The following is a 14,877-nucleotide window of genomic DNA, read 5'->3' as shown; positions in this document are numbered from 1 at the left end:
CCATTGTGTGCATGCATGTTGGCACCTGGGTTATTGTTGAATTGATAAATATTAGGAAAAAGTAAATGACCAAAAAAATGGAAAAATGGTCAGCACTCCTTAAAAGAAATGTAAAATATCTGTTTTCTCTCTCAGTTTTCCTATTGGCTAGGTAAAAAAAACTTTTATTTAATGTGGGCTGCTTACCAAAATGGGCTTCCCAGGTGTCTCAGTGGTAAAGAACCTGCCTGCCAGTGCAGGAGACGTAAGTGACGCGGGCTCAATCCCTGGGTTGGCAAGATCCCCTGGAGGAGGGAATGGCAACCCACTCCAGTGTTCCTGCCTGGAGAATTCATGGACAGAGGTCTACAGTCTGTGGGGTCAAAAGAGTAGGACACGACCGAGGGGACTTGGCAGGCATGCACACTTACTGAAATGATGAGTTACATGAATGCTGCTCTGCAATGTATGGTTTTATGTCAGTGCTATTTTGCTAGTTCAGGTGACTTATTTAAAAAATTGATGTAAAAATGTGTCAGTGTGCTCCACACACATTGCCTGAGCTCACACTGTGTTCAGGACGTGTGTTCAGTGCTCAGGACACAAGTGGCGTGTCCCCGCCCTCAGTGTGAAGGCTGCATCATAAACCAGCCTTAGAGTCTGGGTAACTGAAGGAAGCCGAGGCGTGTTTCTCACGGCAGGACTGGCGGCCCTCCTCCGGGGCCGAGCTCTTCCACCTCTTGGCGGCACCCTCTTGAACACGAGGCGTCCAGGGCTGGCCCGTCTGGGGCCAGACGTTCAGATCCCTCAGCTGATGATTTTAAACTCCGGGAGGAAGGATGGCGTTTTGCTCTGATCCATCAGTACTTCGTTGCCTTGAGAACCATTGGTATCTGCCTAGTTGGGTCAGTTAGACGGTGTGTTACGGAAAGGCTGGCATTAAGCTTTGTATCCTCCACTTGCTGCTGGGAGTGGGAGTGGCGGGTAGAAAGCCTGGTATCTGTCGTCTCCACCCAAGTCTCCCCAGAGTGTGCCAGCCCTCAGGACGCCCCCTCGCCCCGGTCCTCTGTGTCTGCCTGCCAAGGGCGAGCACGTTCCACTTACGGGAGCAGGAGCAGCCGCTCTCCAGGCCCCGCGCAGAGGGGCAGGAGCACAAGTGTGCACACCTACGAGGCCACGTCCACGCTCCGATGATCACAAAGAGAGGGCAGCTTTTCACGAGGAGCCCCGGACGTGTTGACAGACAGAAGCAGTGTGGTCAGAAAAGCAAGACAGCTTTGCAAACCCAGGAGACCATCCCGAAGCAAAAACAGTCCCACTGGGCTACACCACCACCTCGATGGTCAGCTCAGCATGTGCGTGCGTGGCTTCTGCCCGCGCCGCGGGTCACCCCACCTAGTGTCTCTGACCGTGTCTCTGTTAACCTTCCTGCAGCCACGCACCCTGCCCACTCTCTCAGGTTCAGCTTCCGTATTGCGTGGGGCACGTGGAACCCCCTTTTCGAAGCTCATTTCTGAAGGGGCAGGTGGAGGATACAGTGGAGAGGCGGAGCCCTGAATCACAGGCGCGCCATGGGGACGGGAGCCCAGCGCTGTGCAGAGCTGGGGCTGGGGGCTGACGGGGCGGAGGGAGGGCACCACCTCTGATCCTCCTTCCGTTCGTCCCGCTTCCCTGAATCTCAGCCTCTCCTTGAGATCTCGGCTTCCCCCGCTCCCCGCACCTTCTTCCCTCCTGTTGGGGGCCGGTGGCTGCGAAGCAGTCCTTCCCAGCCGTCAAGTAGCTTATAGACCAGACCATTGTTTTCAATGGTCCCAGGGTTGCTCATATTTTTTCCTAATTAAAGATGTTATTTTTCTTAAAAGGCTATCATCTCTCATTTCATGGAAGAAAGAACATGAACTATAGAAGAAGGAAAGACATACTCTCTGGATGAGAGCCAGTGCCCCCCAAGAAGGGGCAGATGGCAGCCTTATACTGCGAAGCCGTGTGATCAAACTTTAAGTCATAGATGTTTGTGACAAATTATTGTACAGCTTGAGATTTTAATGAGCTGGGATAACTGGTCATATGTGGTCTCAGATGTTGGTTTTGCCCTTCTGCTAATTGTGATCTATGACGGGGATACCAAATTCACTTTTCAATTGCTTTATTGCCAGATGGGAAGCAAACACCTCTTGTGTTTAGACACCTTAATGAAACCCAAATGTCTCTTAGACACGGCAGCATGCGGTGCCATTTCATAAGATACTTTCAATGCCATTCTATTCATATTTCTAATACCAAGTATATTTTTAAATCAAAATTTTTTTCTAATAATAGACCAAGCACATTTTTTAAATCAGATTTTTTTCCCCAAAACCCAAGCTCTGTGTGTGTGTGTGTGTGTGTGTGTGTGTGTGGTTTTCATAACATCTTTATGAAGAACATCACCACATACTTAAACTATGACTCACACTGACGAATTTTAATAAATCTAACTTGGCTCCGTGAACCGTCATATTTTCCGATCAAACGATGCTGTTTTCTGTTGGCAGGTTGAATATTATCCAGGCTGTGCCCTTCTGTGGAATTAATATCAACATGGTCCTTATTGCCTTGTGTTTTCTGCTCCCCACGAACAGCACAAAGGTGGCTCCATAAACTGGGGAGGCGTGACCCCAGAGACGGCAGGACACTGGAGGTGACTGAGGGCGGCCACAGGTGAGCTGGCTCCGGAGAGGCTGGCCTCTTCTCTTCTCTCCAAGTGTGCGCAGAGTGACCCCGGAGGCCCTGGGGGCCCCGCCAGTGACAGTTACGGAAGCACACTCTCCTGTTCTGCTGCGGGTATGGGGACCTATTTTATAACGGCACGTGTGCTGTTTGTTATTAGACAGAATTACAAATAAAGTCAGGATAAGGAGAATGTTTTACTTCTTGAGTGTTGACAGTCGTTTATAAGATGTTTGCAAACAATGATTTTAAACTGAATTTAGCTTTCTGAAAAATTTGCATATCCTTCTTTTTCATACTTCATCTCAGAAAGATGAAAACCTGGCAAAGCCTTTTGCAAATATTTTTTCCATTAGAAAAATGAATTACTAACTCTGATCTTGAGCTTTACTCAGCTGTGAGATGAGAAGTTTTGCTTTAAATTTCCCTGAGGTCTTACCAAATCTACCTGTTCTATGCTTCCTGCTTTTATATCGCCCCCTGCCTAGAATATCGTTCAGAGTCCTACAGGGCAGGGGAGTCTGGAGGAAACTCGATTGGCCAGGAGTTGATCATTATTGAAGCCTGGTGCTGGGGGCTTGGAAGTTCACTGTGGTTTGGTCTATATTTCATGTGTTTAAAATTCTGTATTCTATAATAAAACTATGTGTATACATAAAATCTCCAATCCTGTCCTTTGATTTCTGCTGTAGTTGTTTTTGTTGTTCAGGCGCCCAGTTGTGTCTGACTCTTTGGGACAGATCTGTGCCGTAGTTATAGATCTTTAATTCTCCACTGAGTCTTGGCTCAAATTTGACCTGTCTAGAGCCAAACTGGGGCTTCCCAGGTGGTGCTAGTGGTAAAGAACCCACCTGCCAATGCAAAGATTCGGCTTTGATGCCTGGGTTGGGAAGATCCCCTGGAGGAGGAAATGGCAATCCACTCCAGCATTTTTGCCTAGAGAATCCCGGCAGAGGAGCTAGCGGGCTACAGTCCATAGGGGTCACACAGAGTCAGACACGACTGAAGCGCTTTAGCACACACAGGGCCAAACTGACAGCCTTCCTTATGAAATCCTCTCTCCAGTTGCCTGTGGCCTGCGGTGTGGCTGCTTCCCCTGCTCAAGGTCCAGGGAGAGTCGTCCGTAGAGAACAGACTTGGGGCTGCCTAGGGGAGTTTGGGATTAGCAGCTGCAAACTAACCTACATATATAGAGAGAGTAGAACTATATTCAATGTCCTGTGATAAAGCATAATGGAAAATAATGTACACATATGTATTGTATACATATGCAAAAGATTGTATACAGATGCATAATTGAGTCACTTTGCAGCACAGCATTAATGAACACGTTATAAATCAGCTACGCTTCAGTTTTAAAGATAGATCAGGGAGTCGTCATCAGCTCCTTTCTCTCTCTAGTCTCTGAATCAGCTCAGCCACCAAGTCCTTCTATTTCTTCCTTCAAAATGTCCACATTCACGTGCTGCCTGGAAGCTCCCGACCGGCAGCTGGCCGTCGGGAACACGTGTGTCATGGAGGCTGCTGTCGCCCACCGCCCGGCCCAGCTAGAGGCGAACCAAGAATCTGCTAAGGGAAGGACAGTTTAATTAGGGAAGGAAAGTTTCACATTTTTGTTTTTTCTGTTTTCATGCTTGGTGATATTTACTTTGGAATCACAGAGGATTGTAAGTGCTTGGAACTGGGAAATAATGACAAAGTCATTCTGAAACTAGTCAGCATCTTAGAGCTGACAAAGCTGCTGCCATGTGAGTTAGGCAACTGAGTGCATTTAACTAAATGTGGTGCTTTGGGAAGGAAATTAGGATGTCTGTAAACAATTGTCAGAGTTTTTAAGATGTTTCCCACAGAGTAGTTTATGACTTTTACAAATGCAAAAATATAAAAGATGCAGAAAATTCCTAACTGAAAATAACATTTTACATATATGCATGTAAATGCATGCATATAATTCATGTACGCATGAAAAAAGAGAAAGTATGTTTGGAAGAATAGTAATAAGGCAAACATGTAGCCTGTAAGCAGAGAGTTGCGAGACTTCCACTACACGCCCTTTTAAAATAATGCACAACATGGGAATGGAATCTGACAAACGCATGTATAACTGATGGACTTTGCTGCGTGGCAAAAAGTAACACAACACTGTAAATCAACTATACGCCCAAAATAAAAAATTTTAAAAAAGAAATACAAACTACTAGATACAAAATAAAAAATTTATTAATACCAGGAAGTAATGTTATAGCATATGGAATATAGCCAATATTTTATAATAACTTTACATAGCACATAATCCATAAAATACTGAATCACTATGTTGTACACCTGAAACTAACATAATACTGTAGATTAACTATACTTGAATTAAAAAAAAGTGTTCAAAAAATAAAATAATGCAGACTTCATATTTATTTATGCATAAATGATGACTAAATTTCCTTGTAATTCTGTTAGATTTGGGGGTGGAGGGAGAGTGTGAAGTTAGTGTGTTTGTAAGGTTGGGGGTCCCAGGAGCCAGTAAGGCGGAGCCCAGGACACAAGCATCAGCCCAGGGCCCCAGACCCGCAGGGATCAAAGCTGCACTGATGGATTGGACCGTTAAAGCCGGTGGAGGGGGCCCGGAGATGGGGGTGAGGGAGGCCCCTGCGGGGAGCAGGGGTGGGGCGCAGAGAAAGGGAAGCCCTCTCACTGGCTATCTTATTTCTCAGGGAAAACCTCTCCTCTCCTAGAAGGGGAAGCAGAAAGGAGACTTTCGCAGGGCTGAGGGTGACAGCAGGAATGGAAGCCTGGCGTTGAGAGAATGCTCGTCTGTCCACCTCCGCTCCCCGCACCTCCAGGGTGCAGGGTCGGGGCAGGCAGGAGCACCGCCCTCAGCCGCACCCACCACCCTGCGGGCGGCCCGTGCCATCCTGATGACCCCGCAGGGCACCTGTCACACAGAGGGAGCCCAGAGTGTGTCGTGTCCTCGGGGAGGAAGGTGAGGAAGAAGTATCAGGTGCCACATTCCAGGAAAGGGCCAGATTACTAAAGATGCCGCTAGCTCAGGGAAACGCAGAAACCAGGCTAATGAAATTCAGTCTCAACACTGGAAGGTCAGGCGTTGGAGCAGAATCCTTAATACATTTAAATAGAGCTTTAACAGGGAGACCACTGAGCTTGGTGAGCAAAGAGCCTGGGGGCAAGATCATAACATCATCCAGAGTCTAGCTGCCCACGGGGCTTCCCTCCAGGCCAGAGGGGTTCTGAGTGCTCGCGGTCTAGTCACCTCTCACGTCTCATTTAGAATCCGGGGTGCGACGCTGGGCTCGCAGCTACTCAGAAACAGATCTTATGTTACAGAGAAGCAGAAGAAATGAGAGGGACGGTCGGCCTGCAGCTCTGAACCTGGTGTAGTATTTCTCAAAGGCATTCCACCCTCTTCCCCAACTGGGCACAGACAGAATCTCTCCCCTTTGGCTCATGTGTTGCGAGTTTCGAAGACGGGTCCCTGCAATTCCTTCCACTGTTTTCCTCCTTCTTTTGCTGACTCGGTTCTTCTTTCGGCTGTGTAATTTCGCAACAGAGTTCCTAAATTAATTGGAGGGAGAGAGCCAGGGATCTGAACCGAGAAAAAGCATATGGAATAAATTTTGAAATTAGCATTGATTGAGCAGAGCCAGGTACATATGAGCTACGAGCAGGCTACAACTTCATGAAATCAGAAACAGCCTCAAACTACAGACCTGCCATCAGCAGGACCAATTAAAGCCCAGACACACGAGAAGAGAGGCCATGGAGTGTGTGGCCAGAGGTCGGAGCTGCAGGACTGTGCCCCTTCGTCCAGCTAGAATGCCGTCATCACATGACTGATTCTGAACCCGCATCATAAGGTCCTGCTCGCGTATCTCCGTGCGCCCTGAGAGAGAGGCCACCTCTGCCCCGGCACTGTCCAGTACCGTGGCTCTTGGGCACCGAGAATGTGCCCGGTCCTGTGAGTGCAGGATACACACGTGGGTGTCTGAGAACATAGAATCTCTCACTAATCATTTTGATATTGTCTGTCAACAGATAAATGGGTAAAGAAGCCCAAGATGTATATATATGTATATGTGCAATGGAATATTACTCAGCCATAAAAAGAATGAAATTCTGCCATTTGCAGCATAGATGGACTTGTAAGGCCTTGTGCCAAGACAGACAGAAAAAGACAAATACCATATGGTGTCACTTACATGCAGAATCTAAAAAGTACACCCAACTAGTGAATATAACGAAAAAGAAACAGACCCATAGATACAGAGAACAAACCAGTGGTTACCATAGAGAGAGGGAAGGGGGCAGGACATAATAGGGGTAGGAGATTAAGAGGTCAAACTACTGTGTATAAAATAAATAAGCTACAAGGATGGATTATACACACGGGATGTAACCAATATTTTAAAATAGTTATACATGGAGTGTGGTCTTTAAAAAGTGTGAATCACTATGTTGCACACTGTATGTACAATTATGTTGCACACAATTATATAATATTGTAAATCAACTATACCTCAATTAAACATTTTAGGTTAATTATGTATTGAAATGGCATTTCTGATATGTTGGGTTAAATAAAATATATTATTAAAAAGAATCACCCTTCTCTTTTCCTTTTCTTACTATGGCTGCTATAAGATTTAAATTTTTTTTGGCTATGCCCCGCAGCATGCGGAGTCTTAGTTCCCCAATCAGGGGTCGAAGGTAGGACCTTTGTATTAGGAGCAGAGTCTTAACCTCGGGACAGCAGGCAAGTCTCTGTTTTAAGATTCACAATTCTCATTATATTGGAGAGCCCTGCTCTCAACATTAACAGGGGGGAACAGATTTCCAGGCCCGCAGGCTTCATTCCCCTTGTTAAATCCAGGAGATGGAACAAACTGATCAGTCAGAAGTTTGTTTCGCTTTTTTTTTTCTCAGGAAGATAAAGTCAGACTGCTCAGGCCTGATATTACTGTCATCTGGAGTGGACGTTTGGGGCCAGTGAATGGTGGTGATTTAATTAATAATATTGGAGACACGCAGCTGGGAGAAATAAAGGACAGTGGGGAAGACTAGTTCTTTGGGCATTGTTTCATATCAGTTCACATGAATTAAACCCATAAAGTGCACACAAACCCCCATCCCGGCGTGGGGAAACACTGTCAATACAGAGAACAGAAAATACCACCCTTATTCATCCCCGCGCTGCCAGAACTGAGAAACATTAATCCAAACAGAACACTACACTCTCTGTTGCATCCGGACTGTTGGATCTGAAAAAGAAATGCAGAACTCTTTCTGATGGTGGATTTCTTTTTTTCCTGCCCTGAGTGAGTCAGAGAACAGACTGTGGTCTAAGGGGGAAAAAAAAAATTAAGCCTTCTGCAAACGAGCAAAGGCCTGTGGACGGGTGTGGAATTATTCATGAGGCTGCAAGGCTGGTGAGCATGCCCTTCTCCCACTGCAAGGCTGTGATGGATAATTCTTGCTGTCCAGGTGGCCTCTCATTTGGCAGCTGCCCTCTGAAAGCCACAAGGAAGGCAAGCAGTCACTCGGCACAATCTTTTTCACGCTGCTTTTTAAGTGAGAAGACCGATTCATGTGAACCCACAAACTAACTTTGTATCAATTTAGACAATTCTACATCCTCAATTTACCAGTGAATGCTGGTAAATTATAATTTACCAGTAAATGCTGGTAAATTATAATTTACCAGTAAATGCTATGTGAATATAAACTACTTGGGGCTTAAGATGGAGAGCTGAATGATCTATACAAATTAAACATTCTTACTGAGACCATGTTTTTAGATTTGTTGAAAGTTAAGTGACACCAAACTCTTTTATTCCCCACTTTAGAAAAATAGCGCCAATTCTACTTGGAAGCGTCAGCAGCGTTTTTAACCAGATGTCAGAAATGACCTTGGGCCGTGTTGGCAAATCACCGTCGGGAGAAGACACCTGATCGAAGGTCAAGCTCAGCCTTTTTTAAAAAAAAAAAAAAACAGAAATGTTCTTCGTAAGTGAGTCCCAGAGCTCCCTTTATGTAGAAATAGGTTACCCGGTAGGCTTTGGGGTTGCCAACGGTTCCAAATCTTACTAATCTTCTCTGGAATGAAACCAGCAAACCATTCAAAGAGAAAAGAGTGTCTGGAACATTGACTAATCCCTGAGTCCTTTTCTTTTTCTATTTAAAAAAAGGATTACTTGCTTAATGTAATTGTTTCTTTTTAAAATTCCTGGCAGTGTTGCTAAACATATTTTGCTGATGTCGCTGAGTGATAGTAAAGATTTCATCAGCCACATCCAAACACAAGCCTGTGATGTGCCTGCTTCCAAGACTCTCGGTCTAAAATATATCAGAATTTAGAGAGAAAATATAAAATATGAGAGATTAAAACCACCCTTACATTTGTTTAACTCGTGCGCTTATCACAGTGTCACAGAAATGTGAGAGCCAGAAAGAATCTTTGTTAACAGCAGTTCAGGGGAGCCCTGCCCGGCACGGGGGAGGAAGCCCCATTCCCTGAGTTCTGAACTTGGCTCTGTGACTTAAATGGGCCAGTACTACCAGGCAGATCATCTGACTGCCTGGAAACTCAGTTTCCTCATGCACAAAACGGCAGTAATGACGACCACAGCACCACCCTTACGGGGCTGTGGAGATGAAAGGAGACAACGACACACCTCACATAAAGAAGGGACTTAGGAATACTGGCTTATTGGATAATTTAGGGACTTCCCTGGTGGCTCAGACGCTAAAGAATCTGCCAGAAATGCAGGAGACCTGGGTTCTATCCCTGGGTTGGGAAGGTTCCCTAGAGAAGGGGACGGCTACCCACTCCAGTATTCTGGCCTGGAGAATTCCATGGACAGAGGAGCCTGGAGGGCCACAGTCCATGGGGTCGCAGAGAGTCTGACATGACTGAGCGACCTTCACTCTCACTGGATAATTTAATCCAGAAATTGGATTCAGAGGTGAGGGAACTATACAGGGAGACCCGCCTCTGGTCCCTCCACGGAGCGGAGATGGAGCTCAGCTCTGATCACTTTTCCTCCACTTCTGTTCTGGGCTTTAAAATTAATTCCCATAGTCCTGTTGCACTTTTTTCTTTTTTTTATCACGGACCCTAAAATGCAGCCAAATACAAACACCTGTAGGTGTCGTTTTTTCTTTTTTTTTTTGTACAGCCAGATAACATACCGTTATTTTAATAATTTAAAAATTATGAATTTGGATAAATTGTGTTAGATTTGTGTGCTACGACCATTAATTAGCATGAGTTAACCAGTTTTCTTTATCTTAACATAATAGAAGTCTTTGAATGTGCTCGCTTTACTTCTGAACACTTTCTAAACGTTTTTTTTTTTGGTTTGTCTCCCTCTGGTGGATTAAAGAAGTTCAGTTCAGTAGCTCAGTCACATCCGACTCCGACCCCATGGACTGCAGCACGCCAGGCTTCTCTGTCCATCACCAACTCCCGGAGCCTACTCAAACTCATGTCCATCGAGTCAGTGATGCCATCCAACCATCTCATCCTCTGTCATCCCCTTCTCCTCCTGCCTTCAATCTTTCCCAGCATCAGGGTCTTTTCCAATGAGTTGGTTCTTCACATCTGGCCAAAGTATTTGAGTTTCAGCTTCAGCATCAGTCCTTCCAATGAATATTCAGGACTGATTTTCTTTAGGATGGACTGGTTGGATCTCCTTGCAGTCCAAGGGACTCTCTAACACCACAGTTCAAAAGCACCAATTCTTTGGTGCTCAGTTTTCTTTATAGTCCAACCCTCATATCCATACATGACTACTGGAAAAATCACAGCTTTAACTATGACCTTTGTTGGCAGAGTATTGTCTCTGCTTTTAATACGCTGTCTAGGTTGGTCATAGCTTTTCTTCCAAGGAGTAAGTGTCTTTTAATTTCATGGCTGCAATCATCATCTGCAGTGATTTTGGCACCCAAAAAAATTAAGTCTCTCACTGTTTCCATTGTTTCCCCATCTATTTGCCATGAAGTGATGGGACCAGATGCCATGATCTTAGTTTTCTGAATGTTGAGCTTTAAGCCAACTTTTTCACTCTCCTCTTTCACTTTCATCAAGAGGCTCCTTAGTTCTTCTTCGCTTTCTGTCATACAGGTGGGGTCATCTGCATATCTGAGGTTATTGATATTTCTCCCAGCAATCTTGATTCCAGCTTGTGCTTCATCCAGCCCAGCGTTTCTCATGATATACTCTGCATATAAGTTAAATAAGCAGGGTGACAATATACAGCCTTGACGTACTCCTTTTCCTGTTTGGAACCAGTCTGTTGTTTCATGTCCAGTTCTAACTGTTGCTTCTTGACCTGCATACAGATTTCTCAGGAGGCAGGTCAGGTCATCTGGTACTGCCATCTTTTTAAGAATTTTCCAGTCTGTTGTGATCCACACTGTCAAAGGCTTTGGCGTAGTCAATAAAGCAAAATGGATCAATTAAAATTTACAGTCATGTGTCATCTGTTTCTAATAATTTCTCTTACACTGTCTGGTTTGGTTTTCCTAGTTATTATTGACATCTCGTCCTTTTACAGGCCGAGAAGCCAAGGGATAGAGAGGTAAAGTGATCCAAGTGGCAAGCAGATTGTATGACTTTAGATTCCTGGAGGAGCTATTATTTTAAAGAGTCAAATCCGAAGACAGGTTTGAACTACAGGGCGTTTTAACCAGCAGCTGTGTCATAGTGAGGAAATATTCCGTCTGCCTGAACCGGGGGGAAGGGGCAGGGCTCTGACACCACGTGTATGGATGTTGGAGGAGATGACGTGTCCCAAAAGTCTAGACTAGGGGCCCCAGGGCTGGAGATGAAGTGTGCTGCCTGTGGGCTGCTCACCCTTGAACCTTGTGTGGTCACATCTGCATTATCTAGACTCCTTTTTATTTTTAGTTCAATACTATTTTATTTTTTTTAATGAAGTATAGTTGATTTACAATATCATGTTAGTTTCAGGTGTATAGATTCCTTTTTCTTGTCTTCCATCAAAAAGCATAGAAGATCCGAAGTTCTAAAAAATGCTAATCATATTAGAGCAAAATGGAGATTAGTTCTGCTTCCCCTTGGAGATGGTTTTTCATTGCTCTCTCCTGATTTTTAATAGAGTCCAGTAAGTCCCATACAAAAGAACAAGCTATTTCATCTTGCAGTTATTTCTAGGGATTAAGTCATAATCCTCAACCTTCATAAAGTAAAATGTGTCATCATTGCAGCAGACAGCCTGTGCATGCATGATCGCGGTGCGTCAGTACTGGCCAGGGCTCTGCAGCATTTTGGAGAATGTTTTTATGCGATGCAATTTAGTAGCTTACATTTGTAGAGCATAATCCTGTACCCAGCTCCACACTAAGCACTTTGCACGCATAATCTAATTTAATCCTCACGATGACTCTCTAAGGTAGGTGGCATTTGCATCTGCAATTCCCAGATGCAGAAGCGGAGGTCCCCAGAAGTGACTTTCCCTGCTGGCGAGCTGTGGGCAGGATCTGAAGAGAGGAACACCATCTCAGTGTGATAAATAACAGACTGAAATCCCTCTTGTGTAACCCGGAGCTGGCTCACAGGGGGCTCTTGATTCTGTTGAGGATTGTTCCCATAGTTGGAAATAAATCAGGAGCTTCATGCAGAGCAAGAAGAAGAAGAGGGACGTGTGTCCAGGAAGCGTGTCCTATGAATGCTGTGCCAGGCGCGGGGGACACAGAGGGCACAAAGCCCTGTTCCATCTTGTGCTCAGTCTGGGGCAGAAGCAGGTCCTCAGGCCGTGCACTGTCTGCCAGTTAATTTGTAATTGTAACTTTAATGACTTTAATTGTTGTAATATAATTTATTATTTTCCCCCTTATTTTTAACTATTTAATGCATGCTTTTATGGTAAGCCATGCAGAGTTTTTCTGTTTGGGGCCCACAACCTATTTGGTTTCTACTGAAACATTTTCTAAGAATAAATTTTTGTAGTGCAGTAAGTAACTAGGGCAAAGAATATGAATCTTTTTATGTTTCCTTCTATAAATGATCATATTGCTTTCTAGAGGGGTCTGGTATTTACTCAGCAAGTATTTATTGAGCTTCTTTTACATGTCAGACCTTACACTAAGCAGTAGGGATAGAAGCAAGTGGGTGTACACACAAAAATAATTCAGATAAAAATAAAATGTAAAACCCAGCCATTAAATGCAACTGTAAAAAAAAAAATTTAGGTATAAGTAAAAAAATTTTTTTTTTACAATTTCAGTACCAGTGATTTTTGCATCAGAATTAAAAGTGCACATTTCTAGTGACAGAAATTGGTAAGTTGCTTGAGAGGAGGGTCCACACCCACTCACTTCTATCCCTACTGCTTAGTGTAAGCTCTGACATGTAAAAGAAGCTTAATAAATACTTGTTGAGTAAATAGTGAAAGAGGAGAGTGAAAAAGTTGGCTTAAAGCTCAACATTCAGAAAACTGAGATCATGGCATCCAGTCCCATCACTTCATGGCAAATAGATGGGGAAACAGTGGAAACAGTGGCTGACTTTATTTTTCTGGGCTCCAAAATCACTGAAGCTGGTGATTGCAGCCATGAAATTAAAAGACATTTACTCCTTGGAAAGAAAGTTGTGACCAACCTAGACAGCATATTAAAAAGTAGAAACATTACATTGTCAACAAAGGTTCATCTAGTCAAGGCTATGGTTTTTCCAGTAGTCACCTATGGATGTGAGAGTTGGACTATAAAGCTGATGCTTTTGAACTGTGGTGTTGGAGAAGACTCTTGAGAGTCCCTTGGACTGCAAGGAGATCCAACCAGTCCATCCTAAAGGAGACCAGTCCTGGGTGTTCACAGGAAGGACTGATGTTGAAGCGGAAACTCCAATACTTTGGTCACCTGATGTGAAGAACTGACTCATTTGAAAAGACCCTGATGCTGGGAAAGATTGAGGGCAGGAGGAGAAGGGGACGACAGAGGATGAGATGGTTAGATGGCATCACCGACTAAATGGGTAAACTCTGGGCGTTGGCGATGAACAGGGAGGCCTGGCATGTTGCGGTTCATGGGGTCGCAAAGAGTGGGACACGACTGAACTGAACTGAACTATAAGTTTCTACTTATAAACTTCTTTTACTTGAAAGGTATCTTTATATCTTCTGTTATATTTAATGTATTTTTCCAGTTTACTACGTTTTCTTTTCATTATTTTGAACTATCTATGAGTTTAGAATTTTTATGTATTTGTCAGTCTTCTCCTTTGCCGTATCTTCTTTCGCTCTCTAGACTTGATCATTTTACCACAGACCTGATAAATACTACATTCTTTTTCTGATGGTTGCTGTATAACTTAATTTCAATAAATTTTAGAATGAGTTTTAGAGAGTTTTAGAATGAGCATTTTATTATACATTCAATTTTTCTATACATTGAGTCCATTCTAGTTTCTTTCTATCCCACTGAATCCAATTTATCTGCACTTTTCACTGTTTAAAAAAGTTACTTAAAAATATCTTTTCGACTAGAGTTCGTCTCGTTCATCTGGTTAGTTTTCAGCAAGTATACTTATTTTTTCGTGCTTCAAAACCTTATTAGGATATTTCTAGAAACTGAGGGATGTGTCACGAGGTGGGTTTGTAATTCTAGTTACACCGCCAGCTAGCTGTCTAATTTTTCACAAGCTTAACTGTAAACCTCAGTCCCTCACTGGTAAACTGGGGGATCATATTAATATTTACCTGGTAAAATATTCAGGATTAAATGAAAAACTTCCATCTAAGGCATTCAGCGCACTTCCCATCACTATGCTTTGCACAGGGAAGCCTAGAAAAGCGTGAATGGCTGTGACTACCTTGCGGGCAAGCAGCTATTTCTGCACAGAGAAGTTCTGGGGCGACGTGGACGGACGGTGCTCACTTTGCTCCGGGGCTGGACAAGCGCATCAACGTCCGGGTCCTCCGCCAAGTCCCCCGAGCGCGCCCCCGCCGCTCGGAGTCCGCGCCCCCGCCTCCCCGAGCGCGCCCCCGCTCCCCAAGCGCGCCCGCGCCGCCCGCAGTCCGCGTCCTTGCTCCAACACGGCAGCGCCCCGCTCGGCGCGCGCAGCCCGGGAGGCGGGGCCGTTGTCTAGGAGATGCGCGCGCGTTTCCGGGAGGACGTGCGTGCGCGGCGCCCGGCAGCCAATCAGAGGGCGGGGCG

This window comes from Dama dama, chromosome 14, assembly GCF_033118175.1.
Source record: "Dama dama isolate Ldn47 chromosome 14, ASM3311817v1, whole genome shotgun sequence".
Lineage (NCBI taxonomy): Eukaryota > Metazoa > Chordata > Mammalia > Artiodactyla > Cervidae > Dama > Dama dama.
This window is presented reverse-complemented; position numbering follows the sequence as displayed.